Source organism: Podarcis cretensis, assembly GCF_951804945.1.
Source record: "Podarcis cretensis genome assembly, chromosome: 4".
Lineage (NCBI taxonomy): Eukaryota > Metazoa > Chordata > Lepidosauria > Squamata > Lacertidae > Podarcis > Podarcis cretensis.
The window spans coordinates 69,239,131-69,252,771 of NC_137173.1; the positions used below are offsets into that span (position 1 = coordinate 69,239,131).

At 44.4% G+C, this 13,641-nt stretch overlaps 1 protein-coding gene across 3 annotated transcripts in view; it reads left to right on the forward strand.

Annotated features, from left to right (window-relative positions):
• Window positions 1-464: 464 nt before the first annotated feature.
• The window catches only part of ARHGAP6 (Rho GTPase activating protein 6), a 209,000-nt gene continuing 195,823 nt past the window's right edge, over window positions 465-13,641 (forward strand). For 2 of the 3 annotated variants that reach the window (XM_079972558.1, XM_079972559.1), the window contains exon 1: window positions 964-1,095. The gene's annotated coding sequence lies outside the window, so the exon portion shown is untranslated. Of the gene's footprint in view, window positions 1,096-13,641 lie in introns of all 3 variants that reach the window. The other variant, XR_013837852.1, reaches the window with a different exon arrangement.

Below are 13,641 nucleotides of genomic sequence, written 5' to 3' on the forward strand. Positions count from 1 at the left end.
GAGCGCGGCTGCTTGTGGAGCCTGTGCGGAGAGAGCCAAGCCTCCCTTTCAGGTGGGGGCCCCGGCCGGGCCGGCGGGGAGAGAGACAGAGAAGGAGCGAGGAGGGCGAAGCCAAATTAGGCTCTAACCGCGGAGTTTGCTTGGCGGGAGCGGGGCCAGGAGGACAAGCACGCGGCCAGCGAAGCCACACGGGCGAGGAGGGAAGCGCGCGAGCCGCCTGTTGAGGCGACAGCAGTAGCAGCAGCAGCAGCAGCCGCCGCCTCTCGTGCCGGCGAGGTGCCTGAGGGAGGGAAGGGTGAGCTCCCGCCGGCTCCAGAGCAGCAGCAGCGCCGGAATAAAAAGCAGCGGCGTCTCCCCTCCCTCCTCTCTCGCCAACTCTTCTCCCGCCGCCTGAGAGCGAGCATGCGAGGAGCAGCCCCTCGCGGCGGCCAGGAGGAGGAGGAGAGGGTGGCGGTGGCGGCAGCGGCAGCGGCAGCAGCAGCAGCTCCTTGAGGCGCCTGGGGCTGAGGGGAGTCGTCCCGCCTCGCCGCCGGGATGTCGGCGCACAGCCTGCTCAACAGCGTCTTCTCCTGCTCGTCCTCGCCGGCGCCCGGCGCCTCGCCCTCCTTCCCCCCGAAGAGCCTCTCCAAGCGGAGGCTCCGCCAGACACGCAGCCTGGACCCGGCCGTCATTGGCCGCGGGGAAGAGGCGGCCGACGGCTCGCTCCGCGCTCCCCGGGCCAGGGCGGCTGCGGCGGGCAGCCCTTCGACCGAGTGCTTGGCGGCCTTCTCTTCGCGCGCTCTGCTGCGCCCGGCCGCTCCGCCGACTCCTCCGCCGCCGCCGCCGCCGCCGTCGCTCTCGACGCCCAGCACCCCGCTCGACAAGTCGCCGTCGGGCAGCTTCCACTTCGACTACGAGAGCCCTCGAGGCAAGAGGCACACCGCGTGGGAGCTGCCCTTCCTGGCGCGCGCGCCGTCCGCTTCGGCGCTCGGCAGCGCCCCCGGCGGCGGCGGCGCCAACAGCATCTTCTTCTCTCCCCGAAAGTGGCTCCAGCAGAGGAAAGGCCAGCAGCTGCCCAGCAGCCATGCGTCCGCCTACGTCGTCTGGAAATCCGAGGTAGACAACTGGGCTTTGCTGTACTTGGTCCGCAGCTTCCCTATTCAGTCACCAGGCCTGTGGTCAAGGTCTGGGTTTGGGCTGCCCATAGGAGCCAACTCCTAGGGGCAGAGGTCCCCCCCCAAAAAATATTTGAGGGCGCGCGCCCCCTCCCAAAGTTGATAGGTAAAGGTAAAGGGACCCCTGACCATTAGGTCCAGTCGTGGCCGACTCTGGAGTTGCGGCGCTCACCTCGCTTTATTGGCCGAGGGAGCCGGTGTACAGCTTCCGGGTCATGTGGCCAGCATGACCAAGCCGCTTCTGGCGAACCAGAGCAGCGCACAGAAACGCCATTTACCTTCCCACCAGAGCGGTACCTGTTTATCTACTTGCACTCTGACGTGCTTTTGAACTGCTAGGTTGGCAGGAGCAGGGACCGAGCATTGTGAGCTCACCCCATCACAGGGATTTGAACCGCCAATCTTCTGATCAGCGAGTCCTAGGCTCTGTGGTTTAACCCACAGCACCACCCACATCCTAAAGTTGATAGGCCAGTCAAATAGTGTGCTTGTGCCACATCAGGTGACTGATTGCTCAGGGTGGGGCTTACCTGCCCCCCATATTTTATTCAAGTAGGCAGCCCTGGGGCTGCCCCCACCACTGAATTAAGTACAGAAGGTGGGGGTCCAGGTCACAGGGTGGTGGCTTTGGGGCAGTGGTGCCAACTTGAATAAAATATTGGGGTCCAGGTAAGCCCCACCCCACATGATTGATCACAAGACATCGCGTACGCACGCACACCATTTGAATGGCAATGCCCACTCATTTGGGGGGGGCAGACCCCTCAAATATTTCACTGAGGGTGACAAAGGAACCTCCACCCCCAGGAGTTGACTGCTATGTTTGGGGGGGCCACAGGCCCTCTCTTTGCAAGTTAACCACTTTTTCTTACACTTCATGTCTCTGATTATGGAATGGCAGGCATGGACAGTATTGGGGGCTGAAGAACTGTGAATTGGGAAATTTCTGCTTCCGATTTTCTCTTCCATGAACTCACCACGATGTCTGGGAAAGCACTGAAAGGCAGTGGTTCCCAGTTGGTGGCTCTGGACCCCAGGGGATCTGTGTCACCATTCACGTAACAAAAAAACTACCCTAGAGATATCAAAACTAGGGGTTCCATAGTCTGGCTTTTGAAAATAGGTGGTTTGCAGTACTTAGCTAATTGGGGACCACTGCACTAAGGCATGTCTTACTTGCACCAAGTTAACCTAGGTATCAGCCCCAAGTATAGACATTTCCCTTTTCCCTTCTGTCTTCTTTAAGTGCTTTGTCTTAGGTTTCTATATTTAATATTTTACAACGACAGATTCTGGGGCTGTAGCATGTCTGGATGTTCCCCTGTGGCTTGATTCCCAATCCTATTTATATACAGGAGTGGTTGTACTGAAGCGGGGAAGATGCTCAGAACATGCTTGGTAGCATTCATTTTTTTAATACGGAAGATTTGCACATTCCACGAGACCAATCCATGATACTGGGTAGGATCCTAGTAAGCCTTGCTTATATTTCCATGGGTAAAGACAGGTGGTGTTAAGTACTTCTGTGGTGTATATGTCAGTATTTGGGAACAATGTGTTGCCTGTATTGTGGCTAGTTCCACTATCCCCCCCACCCCCCGGTCATTAGGTTGTGTTACATGTTTCAATGACTTAGAGAGTGGATGTGTTCTCTGCCAGTTGCTCATAATTAAAGTTGAATTATAGAAGCTTGAACATTAAAAAAATCTTCACGCCATTCCAACTCACCAAGCATACAATGTGCATATAGCACTGTTATAGTTGTCTAAGGGCAGATAGCCCATCTGAATCCCTTATGTATGACTTGCTGCAAACCTGTTCAGACAGACTCAAGTGTGAATTGGTTGCTGTCTGAAGAGGCATAAAGGTGACAGGGCAGTTTTCAAAAATGGGTGTTTTTATAACCATGTAGTTGAAGTTACTGATAGACAACCATCTTCACTGATTGTCATCTGCATCAATACTTGGCTACGTTTGGTTAGTTAATATCATTTATATTATGATGTGCTGCGGGTGGAGAGTAGGAATAGACAGCACATGCAAAGCAAAATGTGCATCTGTTGGAATTGTGTTACAAGCATTATTCTTTATTTAACTTGTGTGCTGTTCTCACTGAGTGAGAGAACAATAAGCAGTAGTAGGCTGGTTTCTCTGAGGATGGGAAAGACAGAAAGGGGAATAATTTGGATATGTCCTTCAGTTTTGTGAAGGGCAAGTAGTCCATGTAACACTGTTTGTAAAATGAGCTTAGGACATGTAGAATTTCCTGGTGCTGAACACATCAGTTCAAGTAGTGGAAAACTTTGAACTCATGATTCCTTTCCCAATTATTGTTTAAGTTTCTATATGTCTACTCTAGGTTGTTCTATATGAATTATAATTGTAACATTAGGCGCATGGGTTGTTGTTGGACTTCCATTAATGAGAATGTTTTGGCTCTTGGCAAAAGATCTGGAGATGAGGCTCTTCTGAACGCTATATAGAGCTGTGCTTTCACAGTGCTCCGCATGTAGTTAACTATGGCTGTTGGCTGAGGACAAATCCTATCTATATCAGTTGGGAACTGTAATATGTATCAGAGCAACTGAAGCAGGTGTGCTAACTTACCGGGTAATTGACTGAAAAAGAAGTGATTTAATATGGCACATGCCCCCCTCCATGTCTGTCACCTTGCTAGATGGTAAACGACAGCCCCTTGAGTGTAACCCCTCCCAAACAATTGTTAAAATGTGTGGGATATACCTTGGATGGTACATTGCTGGGGTCCAATTATATTCAAAGGCACTGCATTTTTTGAGCCATGTAGATAGGTAAAAGTGCTTCTACATAATGGTATTTGGGCTAAGGATTGTAACTTTGTTTCTTATGCATTTCTAAACCTATATTTCTGCCTTATGGGAACCAAAGGATAAATCAGAGGATATATTCAAACATAGTTTCTGTGGCTGGATACAACTCCTCAAAAAGCATAAAAATATTTTTTTTTTTTGTTACCCCCTCATATGTTCCAACTGAAGAGAATTATTTAAGCTCACATTGAAAAGTAAGCTGTCTGTTTGTAGGGTCAATTGCTATACCCTTGGTTTATTCCATATATAGTTGTAATGCGTACATAAAACTTTCCTCGCAAATGATTAACTGTAAGCATGCATGACCCTGGTAGGATTAATTATTTCTGCTGTGTTCACTCAGGCCATTTTTGTAAACTACGTGGTAGTACAATATTATTACGTACTGAAGAAGCTGTGGTATGCTCTGTCATGTTGACAAGTATGTAGAGGTTCATTTAGAATTCTTGGGTGCATATGCACTAACCCACCTCTTCTGGGTGGAAAGAGTGCAAATATCCCTCCCAGCTAATTTTGACTATATATGGATGAAAAATACTTGCAAAAGTAAGAGTAACACTCAGTCAAACACAATGAGGTTGATAAGTTACTGTATTTTATTCAGAGATTTAGGAAACACAAACTCTGCTGTGATGTATACAAATATATACAGGTATTGAAATAGCTCTGCAGACCTAGCATTCCCAGGCAAAAATGGCTAGCTTTGCATGCAGTACAGTTACTAGTATTACTTGAATGTAAGTAAGCGCTGCTAAAATTGGAGAGACTCGGAATATGTTCACATGACCCCATTAGCCTGTGATAGATCCAGTTTTTAGTTGGCCTGTTGGCCTGTACAGTGATGTGGGATGAAGCAATTGCATACACATTGCAGCCATAAGCAGCCTTCTTTGGGTTTTTGAATCATAGAATTGTAGAGTGAGAAGGGACCACGAGGGTCATCTAGTCCAACCCCCAGCAATGCAGGAACATTTTGCCCAATGTGGGGCTCGAATCCACAACCCTGAGGTTAAGGCTCTCATGCTCTACTGACTGAACCATCAGTGTAGCATTCTTAAGTGAGCTGTTTAGATGTAGCTTTCTTAAGTAAGTTATTTTGCAGGCACATACTGTAAGATTCAGTAGTAAGTGAAGAATCTTTGCAAAGCAGAAAAATAAAACATTTGTCTACTTTTAGGGTGCTTCAACATTGTCACATCCTGGCAGATTATTGTCACACAGTCAAAGCTTATTTGAAGCTCTTGCAAAACAAACCAGCTTCCCCAATAATGATACTTGTTATGATAAGACCAGTGACAGTAAGATGCACTGGAAAGTGTGGGATAACACTTTCTTTACACAATGTCATTGAATTTCCTCACAAACAAATAAGGATGAATGCCCATTAAACAGGTCATCTGGAAATGGCCTTAGTTAGTGCCTTGATCAGTAGTACTTCAGAACCAAGTCTGAACAGGTGATCAGCTACCACTGCCTCCTTTTTTCTTTTGCAAAGAGCTGCTCATATGACTAGTCTTTTCAGATGAGTTGTATAATATTGGAGTTGTAAAATCATGCAATATTGCCGCTCCTCTTCTGTCAACTTGCAGTTCACAGAAAGGAAGTTGTAGCTCCCATGACTTAGTTGTTGCCACATTAGCAACCAAGCAGGTTTTTATGTTTTATGTGCAAGAGTTGGTTGGTTATCAGCTCTGACCCAAAGAGGATGGAATTTAGGTGCTTCAAAACCATATTGGAAGTTTTGTAGCTCTATAGGCAATACAAAAGGGTGCTGAATTCACGAGTAGAGAAACTAGTAGATGTTTGTCTTCTCTAATCCACATGTCAGATTTTTTATTAGGCAGCAATCAAATTTTATAGGCGCAGCACAGTTTCAGTAGCAGGAACACACAATGAGATATTGGCAAAGGCAATTGGGTTTAAATGTGAAATTATTGATTGTAATTATTCTAAGACAAGACAGAAAAATGGAGATCCTACATGCATTTACAGACTGCACAGCCTTACAGTTTAGAACATTAAATATATGATACTTAAGATGGTTTCTCCCCTTCATGGATCACTGCCTTGCCGTGGCGAAGGGGCTTGAAGAACTCAGAGAAGCTATGAACTATGCCGAGCAGGGCACCCAAGATGAACAGGTCATAGTGGAGAGTTTTGACCAAACGTGATCCACCTGGAGGAGGAACCGGCAAGCCACTCCAGTATCCCTGCCAAGAAAACTCCATGGACAAAGACAACAGGCATATAAAAGTTATGACGCTGGAAGATGAGCCCCTCAGGTCGGAAGGCGTCCAACATGCTACTGGGGAAGAGCGGAGGACAAGTAGATCCAGAGCTGATGAAGCAGCTGGGCTAAATCCGAAAGGACGTTCAGTTGCGGATATGCCTGGAAGCGAAAGGAAAGTCCAATGCTGTAAAGAAAAATATTGCATAGGAACCTGGAATGTAAGAACCATGAACCTGGGTAAGTTGGATGTGGTCAAAAATGAGATGGCAAGAATAAATATTGACATCCTGGGCATCAGTGAACTAAAATGGACGGGAATGGGCGAATTCAGTTCGGATAACCATCATATCTACTACTGTGGGCAAGAAACCCGTAAAAGAAATGGAGTGGCCCTCATAGTCAACAAAAGAGTGGCAAAAGCTGTACTGGGATGCAATCTCAAAAATGCTAGAATGATCTTGATACAAATCCAAGGCAGACCTTTTAACATAACAGTAAGCCCAGTTTATGCACAAACTACTGGTGCTGAAGAAACTGAAATTGACCAATTCTGTGAAGACTTACAACACCTTATAGAAGTGACACCAAAGAAGGATATTCTTCTGATTATAGGGTATTGGAATGCAAAATTAGGGAATCAAGAGATAAAAGGAACAACTGGCAAGTTTGGCCTTGGAGAGCAAAATGAAGCAGGGCAAAGGCTAATAGAGTTCTGTCAAGAGAACAAGCTGGTCATCACAAACACGCTTTTCCAACAACACAAGAGACGACTCTACACGTGGACATCACCAGATGGGCAGCATCAAAATCAGATTGATTATATTCTCTGCAGCCAAAGATGGAGAAGCTCAATACAGTCAGCAAAAACAAGACCTGGAGCTGACTGTGGCTCAGATCATCAGCTTCTTATAGCAAAATTCAAGCTTAAACTGAAGAAAGTAGGAAAAACCACTGGGCCGGTAAGATACAATCTAAATCAAATCCCTTATGAATACACAGTGGAAGTGAGGAGCAGGTTTAAGGATTTAGATTTGCTGGACAGAGTGCCTGAAGAACTATGGATGGAGGCTTGCAACATTATACAGGAGGCAGCAACGAAAACCATCCCAATGAAAAGGAAATGCAAGAAAGCAAAGTGGCTGTCCAATGAGGCCTTACAAATAGCGGGGGAGAGAAGGCAAGCAAAATGCGAGGGACATAGAGAAAGATACAGGAAATTGAATGCAGATTTCCAAAAAATAGCAAGGAGAGATAAGAAGGCCTTCTTAAACGAGCAATGCAAAGAAATAGAGGAAAACAACAGAATGGGAAGAACCAGAGATCTGTTCAAGAAAATTGGAGATATGAAAGGAACATTTCGTTCAAAGATTGCCATAATAAAAGACAAAAGTGGTAAGGACCTAACAGAAGCAGAAGACATCAAGAAGAGGTGGCAAGAATACACAGAGGAATTATACCTGAAAGATATGGATGTCTCGTACACCCCAGGTAGTGGGGTTGCTGACCTTGAGCCAGACATCCTGGAGAGTGAAGTCAAATGGGCCTTAGAAAGCACTGCAAATAACAAGGCCAGTGGAAGTGATGGTATTCCAGCTGAACTATTTAAAATTTTAAAAGATGATGCTGTTAAGGTGCTACACTCAATATGCCAGCAAGTTTGGAAAACTCAGCAGTGGCCAGAGGATTGGAGAAGATCAGTCTACATCCCAATCCCAAAGAAGGGCAGTGCTAAAGAATGCTCCAACTACCGCACAATTGCACTCATTTCACACACTAGCAAGGTTATGCTTAAAATTCTACAAGGAAGGCTCAAGCAGTATGTGGACCGAGAACTCGCAGAAGTGCAAGCTGGATTTAGAAGAGGCAGAGGAACCAGAGACCAAATTGCAAACATGCGCTGGATTATGGAGAAAGCTAGAGAGTTCCAGAAAGACATCTACTTCTGCTTCATTGACTATGCAAAAGCCTTTGACTGTGTCGACCACATGGCAAGTTCTTAAAGAATTGGGAGTGCCTGATCACCTCATCTGTCTCCTGAGAAATCTCTATGTGGGACAAGAAGCTACAGTTAGAACTGGATATGGAACAACTGATTGGTTCAAAACTGGGAAAGGAGTACGACAAGGCTGTATATTGTCTCCCTGGTTATTTAACTTATATGCAGAATTCATCATGTGAAAGTCTGGGCTGGATGAATCCCTAGCCGGAATTAAGATCGTCGGAAGAAATATCAACAACCTCAGATATGCAGATGACACAACCTTGATGGCAGAAAGTGAGGAGGAATTAAAGAACCTTTTATTGAGGGTGAAAGAGGAGAGCACAAAATATGGTCTGAAGCTCAACATCAAAAAAACGAAGATCATGGCCACTGGTCCCATCACCTCCTGGCAAATAGAAGGAGAAGAAATGGAGGCAGTGAGAGATTTTACTTTCTTGGGCTCCATGATCACTGCAGATGGTGACAGCAGCCACGAAATTAAGAGACGCCTGCTTCTTGGGAGGAAAGCAATGACCAACCTAGACAGCATCTTAAAAAGCAGAGACATCACCTTGCCAACAAAGGTCCGTATAGTTAAAGCTATGGTTTTCCCAGTAGTGATGTATGGAAGTGAGAGCTGGACTTATGATCACCGAAGAATTGATGTTTTTAATTATGGTGCTGGAGGAGACTCTTGAGAGTCCCATGGAAGAAGATCAAACCTATCCATTCTGAAGGAAATCAGCCCTGAGTGCTCACTGGAAGGACAGATCGTGAAGCTGAGGCTCCAATACTTTGGCCACCTCATGAGAAGAGAAGACTCCCTGGAAAAGACCCTGATGTTGGGAAAGATGGAGGGCACAAGGAAAAAGGGACGACAGAGGATGAGATGGTTGGATAGTGTCTTCGAAGCTACAAACATGAGTCTGACCAAACTGCGGGAGGCAGTGGAAGACAGAAGTGCCTGGCGTGCTCTGGTCCATGGGGTCACGAAGAGTCGGACACGACTAAACGACTAAACAACAACAACAAGATGGTTTCTTGGTAATTGATGTAAAATCCTGGCACAGGAGATAGCTGCACCCCCTTGCCCTGCTTCTTTCCCTGATGGATGCAGACTGCTTGTTAGGACTTTAAGCATGAATGCTGTAACAGATCTGTATTTCAAATCTTACAGTTGTCTGTGATCTTAACAATCTAGCCACCTGCTTCCAAGCATGCTATGCATTGTTATTGATGAACTTCAGAGATGTAGTCGTGCGTGAACGTCTGATGCTAGCTGCATGCATAATTCTGATCGAAGGTCAATGAAGAGTGTTGCTGTCTAAACGTGGTGGTTGCTGAAACTGGAATTTGTCCACCAGAGCAGCTGACAGTTTGCTAATGCATCAAAACCAAGTTGCCACTTGCAGAAAATTTCCTCTCCTTTTTACTACTGGTGATTCACTCAAGTGTGTGGAGGAATTCCTGCTTTACTACCACCATTGCCTTGCCATCTGCTTTCAGCCTACCCTTCCAGATTCTTCATCTGGTCAGCAGTCCCAGACAGTCACACCCTCACACATTGGCGGAACTGACCTATTATGCCTACAAATAAGCTTTGAGTGGCACAGAATTTTTTCTCCTCATCAAACAACTTTTTCTGTCCAATGGGTGACCAAGAATTTCTATCCATCGAGCCAACCAGAAGTGAAATTTTACACTCTTCTTCCTCTGCATAAAAAGAACCCAGCTTCTCCCATACCTCTTACAAAACTAAGTAGCAGCTAACTGCCAGCTAGAAATGGGTGCTTCACATTTTAAGCTTAACCCTTCTCAGGACCCCACAAACATGGTAAACATTGTATACAGAACAAACCTTGTCTCAGTCAGCACACTGTAAAAGTGTGCACACACTACTCTACACACTACTCTACACACTACTACAAGCCTCCTTGGCTGGACAAGATATGAAGCCAGCAAGATTTTTAATTTCTTTGGATTCTTTTTTTTTTGGGGGGGGGAGGTGAGTATTTAGGAAAAGGACGTAGTGGTTGAACTAGGACCTGGGCTAAATTCCTGCTCAGCCATGAAACTTACTGGGTAACCTTGGGCCAGTCGCTATCTCTCAGCCTAAACTACCTAACAGGGTTTTTGTTATGATAAAATGGGAAGGAAGAGAACCATGGATGCCACCATGAGCTCCTTGGAGGAAATGTGTAATATAAATGTAATAAATAAAAAAGGCAAACTTACCTGTGGGTAAGGTGAAATCCTTAATATCTTCTCAACAGTATTTGGACTTATTATTTTGGGGTTAGCCAACATACTGCCTCCCAGATGTTGCAGGCTACAACTGTCACCATCCATGATAATTGGCCATGCTGTCTGGAACTGATGGGAGTTGCAGACTAGTAACATCTGTAAGATACAGTGTTGGTTATACCCTTAAGTTGGAGCAGAACATGATTTCCTTAGGATATTTACTAGAAGTTTACTTGCACATCTATTTTATAGGCACTTTGGATGATATGAAACAGACCAGCTAAAAATCCCTCAAATGAAGTTTTCAGTCTTCCTTAGGTGTGCCATTAGAAACTCCTGCTGCTTCTATAGACCACAGATTGTTTTTGAGTTGTCAAGATGTGTAGTCTCAGGACAGTTTTTCTGCTTTTCATTAACTAGCATTGGCTGGATGAAAGGCAGGCGAGGCTCAAAATCTTTTTTGAGCAATTGCTGAAGAACAAGCAGATTGTGAGGAGTACTGCTGTAAAATTAAAACACAGACTTTATCTATTGACTGTCAATCTCTGGAGTGGATTCATACTTCTGTGGAAAACGATTTGAGGGTGAAAAATATAGAAAGAATTTTGCTTGATTATTGTCTCCTTGCCTGTGGTATTCTACCCCTACCCTTACCTGTTCCTATTCGCAAGTTATTTTTATGACCAGCTATCTACACAAAAGGCTTTTATGGTCCTCAGATTTCAAAACAAGTCCCTCATAATGATTAGAAGGGTGATACTGCAGAGCAACTTTTTCGGCATCTCTTGGAGTCATGACAGTTGTACATTGTGTACATTGCAGAATCCATGGGGAACCCACAAAGGAAATGATTGTGAACCTGATAGGAAGATACCTCAGGCCCTGTTTTGGGTGTTCAGGCAATGTGTGGGTGGAGTAAGTGTGCAGAGGGTATAGAGTTTATATCCTGTCTCCAAAGTTCTTGTCCTGCATGTGCACTGCTTCAGCCTCAAACATCCATACCCACCATGTGCTAACCTTGACTTTTCCATGTTGAGCAGAAGAATGGGGCTTCTAAGAGTGTTTGAATGAATGTGCTTAGAAGTGTCGGATTTGGACCCTTGATAACATTGGATTCTGGATCAGTTAGATGCAATTTTGAGGCTATTTCAAACTTTTGTACTCAGTTTGTGAGAGTCTCCTGTGGGGATGTGGATACTGGGAATGGGGCTTTCATGCCCTTCTAAACAGAGGTATTTGTTGGATAACAAAACTGATAGAGCCCCAGAACCACTTTTAAAATATATTTTTAATTGATTTTCAACATTAACAAAATAGAAACTACAAGTATTCATAAATGCAGGGATTACTATTGAAAGCAAGAGCAAAATGGAAGGTAAAACCCATGGAGCAAAATAATACAGCAAACTTCCTGTTCAGGGTAGTTCATTTACGACTCTGTGGGGCTCCCCTTTTAATGCTGCATTTGCCAACCCAACCCCCTCAAGGTGTTTTGGACTACAATTCCCATCGGCCCCAGTTAGGATGTATTGGAGTGAACCTGAACGATCTTTCTGGAAAAGGTGGTGAAAGAAATGCAAGCAAAGCTTCATGCCTACACTACATGTGACCTAGATTGTGTGCTATTGTCCTTCAAGAAAGTCTTGAGCTCTCCTCCAAAAGCAGCACCTGTTCTTTTGCATACACACTCCTTTCCATGGTTATGATTCTGTAAATAGACTCTTGAAAGAGCCAGCAATAAGATATGTTCAGTTTTCAAGTGGATTGTCCTTCTCTTACAGATATATCTTGCACGCTTGTGTTGTACATGGCCCAAGGAGGATTACAATATTATCTGCCAATGTGATTAAGTGTTCACATAAAGATAGCCGATGGTTGTTCTGCTATTTAAACTGAAAGCTCCTAAGTTTGCCATCTGGCAAGCAACCCTGAATTTCTTAATATCTGGTTCAGCAACCGCTAGAAACATTTATTGTTAATTCCTCTTACACAGTAGGTGATCCATTGACTGAAGACTATTTTGTTTTCAAGTTTGGCTTGGAAGTAATAGTTTGGGAAAGCAGAACACAGCCTAGCTGGATGCACTGAAATGTAAACAAAAACCTTTCACCTTAATGGGCAAAGTATAGTTATACTTCTCCCCTCTGATACTTCTCCCCTTACTCTGCCAGTGGTACTTAAACTAGGCCCATGTCAAGTGCTACTTGAATGTTGTGGTGGTTCCAGTACTACTTTGCTAATGCCAAGGTAATTTGACTCCTTAGTTTTAGTTATTAGTTTGTTCTTACTACTTACACTTAGGATTTGTATTGTATCATGCGTTATCTTTTAAACAAAACAAAATGGCACACTTGCAACATTTCACTAGTTAGAATCTAGACAGTTAAAACACTTTGTTTCTCCAAAATATTATTGGAAAGTGTAGTTTACCCCTACAATTGCCAGCACTCTATTTTTTTAAAAAGTACGGTTCCCAGGATTATTTGGTGGAAATCATGTGCTTTAAATGTATGGTGAGTGTGTTTGCAGCCCTGCTTGGAGTTGCTTTGGTGAGCAGTTACCCAGCTCATATTTCTTTTTGTTCTCTGGCGCTCTGAACAATCTAAAAATATTCCTCAAACAGGAAATGTTTTTCATTCTGTTATGTCATTTGCTTCCCATAGGAGGTATTATATCTAATTTATAGAATAAACTTTTGGGCTGGATTCCCATAGGAACCTAGGTACAATTGATTGTTTGGCATACTACCCAAACTATTCCTCTGTTTTTCAGAAGATGCATAATCAATGTCAAAGGGATTGTAAGCATTAGAAAGACTGGAGCCTACAGAATGTAAGGCAAGAGGAAATAACCATACTTGGTTTGCCTGCAGGTTAAAAACAAGCACCAAAGGACTTCTTAAATTTCACTTTTAAGGCATTTCTTGGCTAAACTATGAACAGAGTTTTCTCTCATCATATATATATCTTTTTGCCTAGTTTCAACCACATTCTCATTAGTGGTACATCTTTTGTCTATGTGTGTTTTCAGAGACTTAACTTTTTATTACAACATCTTGTTTGGAAGAATGATATATTTGATAGTTTTGAATGTGGATGGCATTCCTCTGAACCAAAGGATCTTATCCAAGCAGCTGTGCTGCTACTTCATAATCTCATTTGAAAATACGCACTCACTCTTGTG